Raw genomic sequence first — 8180 nt, forward strand, 5'->3', positions numbered from 1 at the left:
ATCTCCTTGTTCTTCTATTTTATCCAATATTTGACTTTAAACTTCTCTCTTCTACCTTTTTCTATCTTGAATGTCTGTATCTAATAGTTGTCTTAGCTTTTTGCATTTTTTATCTGAAATACCTTTATTTGACATTTTTAACCATTTTTTATCTTGTTTCTATCTTCTAGTTTTCTTCTAAGGTTTGTACATTCACCCTTAGTTGCTTTTTTTTTCCTCCTAGTTTTTTGGGTTTTTTTGCTTCCTATTTTGTGGGTTTAAAATTCTTGTCTTCCTACATCTTTTCTATCTTCCTACACCTTTTTTTTTACCTTTTTGTACATCTGTATTTAAAGTTTTTCACTTCAAATTTTTAATCTTTTTTATCCAAATATTTTTATATCTTTTATCCTATTATCTTCCCATTTTCATGGTTTTTTTTTTAAGTAATGCTTTTAAGTTTAACTAGGCTTCGAATGAAACAATCTTTCCTCTGCCATGAAGGCATCTTAATCACCTTCAATTTAACCTTTTAAAGCCTTTTGCAACTTACTTAGACATTTTACAACTTTTTACTTTATCACACAAAGATTATCTCATCAACATTTCTTTTTTCTTTAACCTTTCATATTAAGATATATTTCCACATCTTGAATCTTTTTATATCTCTTTTCTAGCTGTTAACCCTTTTTATAAATTCACATTTTGAAACAACCCTTATAAAATTTCTGATTTAGTCAAATTACTCTACTTTAATAAGATGAAATACTTTCATGTTTTTTTATGGTACTATAATACTATAATTGAAACCCAACTGAAACTTCTTATACTCTTTGTATATAAATCACACCTGATAGAATCTTAACTCTTAGTAACCTTGTTTCAGCAAAGACACAGACACAAAGCAATATTAAACTTTTTTTCCATTTACCAATTTATGAAAACACACATAATATTTAAATATATTACCTTATGGAACTTAATGAGTAAAGAGTACTTGATTTTATATTTAGTGGTTGATGTTTTAACACTTTAGCTTTGTAAATTAATCAGATATCTGTAAAAATCAAGATCTTAGACAAGTATAGTAAACAGAATTAGCCATCTCCTTCTTGTTGAAGAAAAATCCTTTTATAGGATACCATGATGGTCCCATTGTGATATATTTAACAATTCCTCTTTAAAAAGCCATGGGCTAGGGCTGGGGATATGGCTCAAGCGGTATCGAGCTCACTTGGCATGTGTGCGGCCCGGGTTCGATCCTCAGCACCACATACCAACAAAGATGTTGTGCCTGCCAAAAAATGAAAAAAAATAAATATTGAAATTCTCTCTCTCTCTCTCTCTCTCTTAAAAAAAAAAGCCATGGGCTACATTTTTGTATTGTATCAACATATGCCCTAACTGTTCTTGGTCTTACTGGGGTGCCTCCTTCCTCTAACAATTTCTCTTCCTCAGGGGCGAACAACTTCAAACCTTGAGCCAACCATTTTCCCCAGTTTGCCTGAGAAAGTTCTAGGGACAGGCAACTTGAAATAAAAACAAAATAAATCAAAACAAAAACACATTGTTTTTTGAAATGGTCACCCATTTTTTTTTTTTTTTTTTTTTTGCTCTCCTTCAGGGGCGAGCAATTTCACTTACCCCCAAGCTTCAGGCGTTCCCTGTACGGGCCACCAAATGCCGCAGTCTGGCTGGGCACAAAATAACCGAGCCGCCACAAAGCCTTGTAGGTTCAAACAGCAACTCTTTATTCCCTATCTCTCACCGGCACTCTACATACACTTCCTGGGAACACACTGCCTCCGCCAGGCTCCGCGAGCACCAATTCTCTCAGAACCCCGGGAGAACTCAAAAAGTTTTGGAACTCCAAAGTAGTGGGCGCCCGCCGGAGGCAGCAGGATACACCCTAATCCCAGCAGGATCCGCCCTAATCCCGGAGCTGCCCTAATCCCTGAGCAGGGTCACCTTTCAACCATTCCCTCTGGCAAAAATGGCAGGCATCATTCTGACTAAACTGTGGCTCTTAACACTGTCCCATCCTGGCAGATATACAACTGGTAGATGGGAAAAAACAGGAACCTCTGCTGACCTTAATAAGGAAGGAAAAAGATTAATTTGGGGTCAAAATGAGGGTCTTGAACACCCATCAGGGAAGTATAACCAAAAATAAGTGAACTAATATAAGGATGAGAAAAAAGTCAGTCATGTATGGATAATTAAAAGGGAAAGACTGTGGCCCTTTTAAATATTAATTTGAGATGTGTACTTGCATCAGCCCTACCAAAAGAGAGTAAAGCTGAAAAGTTATGGAGAAGGGGTTCCTACACGATTGCCTGACATGAAAACCCTTCTACCAGGCAACTCTGCACAGAAGGCAGGACACATAGCTCAGACAAGGCCCCCTATTTACTAGAAACAAGGAAACAACTTTTATTTTCTTATCTAGTCAATACACATGAATCTATTCAGAAGGAGAGAGAATCCCCTACACAATTTATTTAGTTGAATATTTTCTGATTTTTACTCCCTTTTGAATTTTGCTTTTTGTAATTTATAGTAGTACTTCTACTTTTAGGTGCATGCATCTGACCCTTCTTACTTACAAACTTCAGCCATTGTTTAAAGTTAACTTGTTTACTACCAGGTCTAGAAACCTGTGAAGCCAGATTGGCTGACACCTAGTTCCCTGAAGATTGAGAAATGGACAAAAGATAGGGGGATTTGGACAAGCACTTAGATTCTTCACTTTGGCACGCAAATGATGTTGATAGAAAGTCTTGGCATTTCTGCCTCTAGTTTGCATGCATCCCCTTTTTCTGAGTCACCTTGGATTCCAAAAACAACAAGTCTGATTGATAAACATCTTGTGACAGTAGAAGCTTCCCCCAAGGCTTATCTGAGAGGAGGTCCCTCCCTGCCTGACCAATCCTGAGATAACAATGGACCAGACTACACCTGATCAAGATCACCTGCTCTGACAGCTGTGACATTTCCAAGGCTGCAACCCCCCCAACCCTTGTCCTCATTCTTCTTTCTATAAAACCTCAAAAGTCATTGTCAGCCGCATAAAGACAGGGTCTCCCTTGTCTACCTAGTGTGGCAACACTGATTAAAGTTCCTTTCATGCTTTTCACCATTAAAAGAATTTATGTCTGGAGGCTTGGTAGTAAAGGGGAGGGCATTCATGGAGCTTCTTTAGATTTAAAGGTTTTTATTTCCCTTCCCTGTAGTCTCCCTTTTACCTCTCTATTTTTTTCCATCCTAACTCAGTTTGAGGGTCACAGGAGAAGTTCCCCGACCACCATATATATGCACTTGCAGAGGACTCCCCTACCATGAGTCCCACAAGTCACCAGACCAGGAAGAAGAGTCAAAAGAAAATACATAGAGAGCTCCTAGGCATGTAGTCTCATCTAATAGATAAGGACTCTATTTTTAGAGAATGCATAGAGGGCTTTATAAAAGCAACTGACAATGCACAAAACAGTAACATTTCTGAAATTCTTTTTTTAAATATTTATTTTTTAGTTGTAGTTGGACACAATATCTTTGTTTTATTTATTTATTTTTATGTAGTGCTGAGAATGAAACCCAGGGCCTCGCAAATGTGAGGCACCTCTATGGCTGAGCCACAACCCCAGCCCCACATTCCTGAAATTCTTTTTTTTTTTTTAATATTTATTTTTAAGTTTTTGGCGGACACAACATCTTTGTATGTGGTACTGAGGATCGAACCTGGGCCGCACGCATACCAGGTGAGTGTGCTACCACTGGAGCCACATCCCCAGCCCCCTGAAATTCTTAATAATATTCCTTTGTAGCAATCAGGAAAGGATCTTTGGTAATTTGGAAACTGGCCATCATTTGGCATTTTTTTCTTTTGTGCCCTAGGAATACAGGGTTCCTTCCCTCTTGGCCTCTTCTTGACATGATTAAGAGACAATTGGCTACCTACTACTTGCAAGCCAGAGAGGAACTAGAGTATTTGGAAAAAAGATACACACTTAAAGTGTAAAGTGACCTCGAGGAGGTAGAAGCTTACACTCTGAATTAAATATTGTCTCCTTTGCAGGAACTACTGCTGCTCTGGTCAGTCTGCTGGGTGACTCCAACTCCTCAATGTCACATTCCCAAGTGCCAAGGCATTAGGGAGAAATAACTGTAATCATGGAATCACTTAAGCATCATCGAATCTATCCTACTCAGTGGTTATTGTGTCCCCTGGGATGCTCAAAAGCATATTAGCCCTGGCTAGGATTGCTCTCTCTCTCTCTCTCTCTCTCAGAGAGTGAGCGCATCTTGGCTCTCCTTGGAGGCCCTTGACATAGGAGAGACCCCTGAGTCTGTCCTGAGCAATTCCCCCACCCCCATGCCAAAGTGGCTGATGGAAAGCACTTTTTCCTCCTCCTGGGCACTGAAGGTAACTCAGCTGACATCACAGGACACTGCAGCTCAGTCAGCAACATTGTCTGAGCAGTAGTTTGTGAACTTGGACCAAATTCCCAGATCTCTGCCAAAGGCACAGCCAGCAAGGCCACAATTTTGAATTTATTCACCGAGTGTTTATTGAACAGACAGTGCACCAGGCACTGGCAATACTGTGGTGGAAAAGTTCCTTGGATTCCCATCTGTCCCACTCCCTGTTTTTCAGAGACCATGGGAGGGAGGCTGATGAGAAATCCCCACTGGCCTTGACTGTGCCCATGAGCTTCGCTGGGGAAATCATTTCTTCCAGTGAAAAGGAAAAGGAATGGGTTTGGACAGGGCTCTCCAGGTGAGCTCGCTAACGTTCCATGGCACCGTGTAGCCCTTCAGAAAAGTGCCCTGGGCCTGTGCCCATCCTTCAGCAATGAACCGTCCTCACAGTTCACTCCATTTTTCTTTATACCCAACTTAAAACACTGTCCTCTGAACCCTGCTTCAGTTCTTTGTCTATGCGAGACAGAGAACTGTGAAACCTTGGTAAAAGGAAAAGAGCCCCAATCAAAACACAGTCTCTTCTGACCCCAACTGTTCCACAGTGAAAAACCCACCTGCCCTTCCAGATCCCACAGAAACACCCTCATTCTGATTCCTCCAGCCAAATGTGTTCCTTTGTATCTCTCTGTGGTCAGTCTCCTGTCCAGCGTTGTGTACAGTCAGCTGCCTGACCCTCAGGGTCAGTGTAAATGTGCACAAATAGTGGTTAATGTTACCATTTCCTGTTAATGAGAACAAATAGCTCCCTCCAGTGTCCCATGCCCACATCAGCCCCCCTGGCTATTCCAAGTCTTCATTTCTCCTCCTTACATCTCTCGGAGGCTTGACTTCATCTGTGTAGAGGGGCTAATAACTATCCTGTTGAAGAGTCATGAGGATTAAATGTGATCACATACACAAAGACTGGGAAACAAACAGACTTATATCTAAAGTTAGTTTCTGCTGTCAGATCTATTTGGACATAAGCCCCAGGATTAAAAGAATACTTCAGAGCTAACGGATCAGAACTCTTTCCCTACTGAGAAGGTTTAGGAAAGCTAGCCATCCCATGCCCCCAACCCAGAGCACAAAACAAAACAAGAAAATTTAAACTTACAGTCAACTGTGAGGGCATGGCTTCAATCCCCAGTGCCATAAAAATCAATAAGTAAAATTGCAGTAAGAAGTTTAGGTCAGATACAGGAAGAACTTAATGAACTGTGAAAATAATTATACTTGGGTAGAGAGAGGTGATGGGAGGGGAGGGGAGGGGGGGATAGGGAGGGCAGCAGAATACAACTGACACTGGTATTTGCTGTATGTATACACATGGCTGTATAACCAATGTGATCCTGCAACCTGTACACATGGAAAAATGGGAATTCATACCCTATTTGAATCAAATGTATGATATGTCAAGATCATTGTATTGTCTTGAGCAACTAATAAAAAATAATAATAATTATACATAAAGGAAGGAGGCATTTGGGCTATGTTAGCACTTTTGAGGGGCTTTAGGACAGGAGGACTGTCCAACCCTCCCCCAGGGGGTGGGGGAATTTGCCAAGACCTCTCAGGAGGCAGAGGGCCTCTTAGCCCCATTCCATCAGCAGGATTTCATGGAGTCTACAGTCCCAGATTCCCTATCGAGAGCTTTGCCTGGGAGATGGGGTGTGGCGCTGCTCCCCACCAAACACAGGGTTCTGGCTGTGCAGCTGCAGATATAAATAACCCGGCGTGACTGTCCTTAGAGCATATGCCTCTGCCATTGCCCACGATGGGATGGAAAGAACAGGAGAAGGGTGCACAGAGGAGAAGCATGGGGGTGGGGGGTGCACCGTGGAGGGGAGCACCTGGGCCAACAGCTGAGAAGAGAGGGAAGGTGAAGAGGCTGATTTCTCTCACCTCCCAGTGTGGTCTGTGCGTGTTTATATGAGATATGTGTCAGGCAGGCGGGGAGCTGACCTACTTTTGAGGAGGGGAGGGGCGGTCCTTCACAATGTTCCTTCTTTCTGGTCCACGACCATCATCCTAGTACACAACTTCGTTATCTCTTCCTGGGGATACTGCCTTCGCTTCCTGTCTTCCTTGCTTTCCATTTCAGTCTCCTCGGAGTACACTTTACTTGCCATTGTTTCCCAATTCACTCTTCTGGTTAAAACACACACACACACACACACACACACACACACACACACACACACACTCACGCTGTTCCCAATACAGCCTAAATTTTCCATCTATCATTGAAGACCCTACAGTTACCAGCTTAGCAGCCTAGCTCGCCTCTTGACATGTGAGCTTCCCATGTATGTCTATGGCACATACAGAGTCCCTGCTCAGAGGAGAGCTCACTTTGTCACTTGTCGGGGAAGCAGAGAGTGTCCAGAGGTGGCAAAGGCTCACTGAGGGGAGACTTGAGAAGGAGGCGGTGTTGTTTTTCTCACTGAGGAGGTGCGCAAAGCACTGCCCAGAAGACCCTGCAGAAAGTGGAGTGGGCAACAGAAGATAGCAAGGAAGAGAAAAGCTAGGAAAAAGAAGAAGCCAGAGGTGGCCCTCAGCTTCCCGCCACTCCAATCCAGCGGGATTCAAGAGTCACCTGTGAACCAGATTCCTAAAGCTCAACTCTGACGAGTTTGTTTCTATGTGGGCCACCATAAGTTGCTTGCCAGTTCACGTTTTCCCCCTTGCACCCCCAGCCTTCATCTGCTTTTGCCTACAGCTTCTTCGACAGGATTTGGCCCTCAGGACCTCCCTCCAGGTGCCTGGTAACCTAGGGAGCACGTTTTCTGTTATACAGTTGGTAAAGGAAGAAGGCCCAGCTGAATTCCTGCCCCAGGTTCCCTGAGCTGACCTTATGTCCTTATAATAAAGTGAAAGATTCATCTCTGTGCTTTCTTTGGGCTCTCCCTGATACACGATCTTTCCCTACTCAGAGGGATCCTCAACACCATGGGGAGAAGTGGAGGGTTAAAGCAATAAGGCAAAGAAAAAAAGCAAGAGTTTTATTTATTTATTTTTTAACATCCAAAATAGGATACTGAGAAGAAAAGGGGATAGATTTTGGCTATGAAAACAGACAAAGAGAAGAACAGTGGGATAACCACAGCCACTTGGGACATGTTGAGTTTCTCATGGTTCCATGAACCCCAGAACATCGAGCACCTCTGAGCCTTGGATCTCAACATGCCGTGTACTTTTCCTTCTAGCTCTGCCCAGCAGAATCCCAAAAGCTCTTTACTGTTAACCAGGCTGGAAGTCCTCTTCTCTGGAAGCATCTGTGCAAGCCCCACAGGGCTGCTGTTCCCCGAGCCTTCTAGGCTCTCCCCATTGAAGCACTCAGCTTCGTATAACTTGAGCATCTGTACCATCCAGACTGTCGCCATCTTTGCATTCTTGGTGTCCAGTATGGTTCCTGGCACACAGTAGACAGTTGACAAGAATGACTTAGGCTTCATGCAGCTTCTGATCCTAGGAGCCTGGCCACTGAGAATTGATTATAAACATGAGAGCTATTACCCAACCAATTCCTGGGCATTGCTAATTCTCAGTCCTCAACCTAATAGCAGGTGACCCTAAGCAGTACCACAGAGACCCACAATTCCCTGCCATATGTGCACTCAGGCAGCCCACTAATTCTGAAGTCACTACTAGAGAAGCAGCTTAACCTGGGCCCTGAAGGCCTCAAGCATGAGGGCGACCTGGGCTTGTCTCCTTTGTGACCAAGGTGAAGATTCGTC

The sequence above is a fragment of the Urocitellus parryii genome, chromosome 9, assembly GCF_045843805.1.
Source record: "Urocitellus parryii isolate mUroPar1 chromosome 9, mUroPar1.hap1, whole genome shotgun sequence".
Classification (NCBI taxonomy): domain Eukaryota; kingdom Metazoa; phylum Chordata; class Mammalia; order Rodentia; family Sciuridae; genus Urocitellus; species Urocitellus parryii.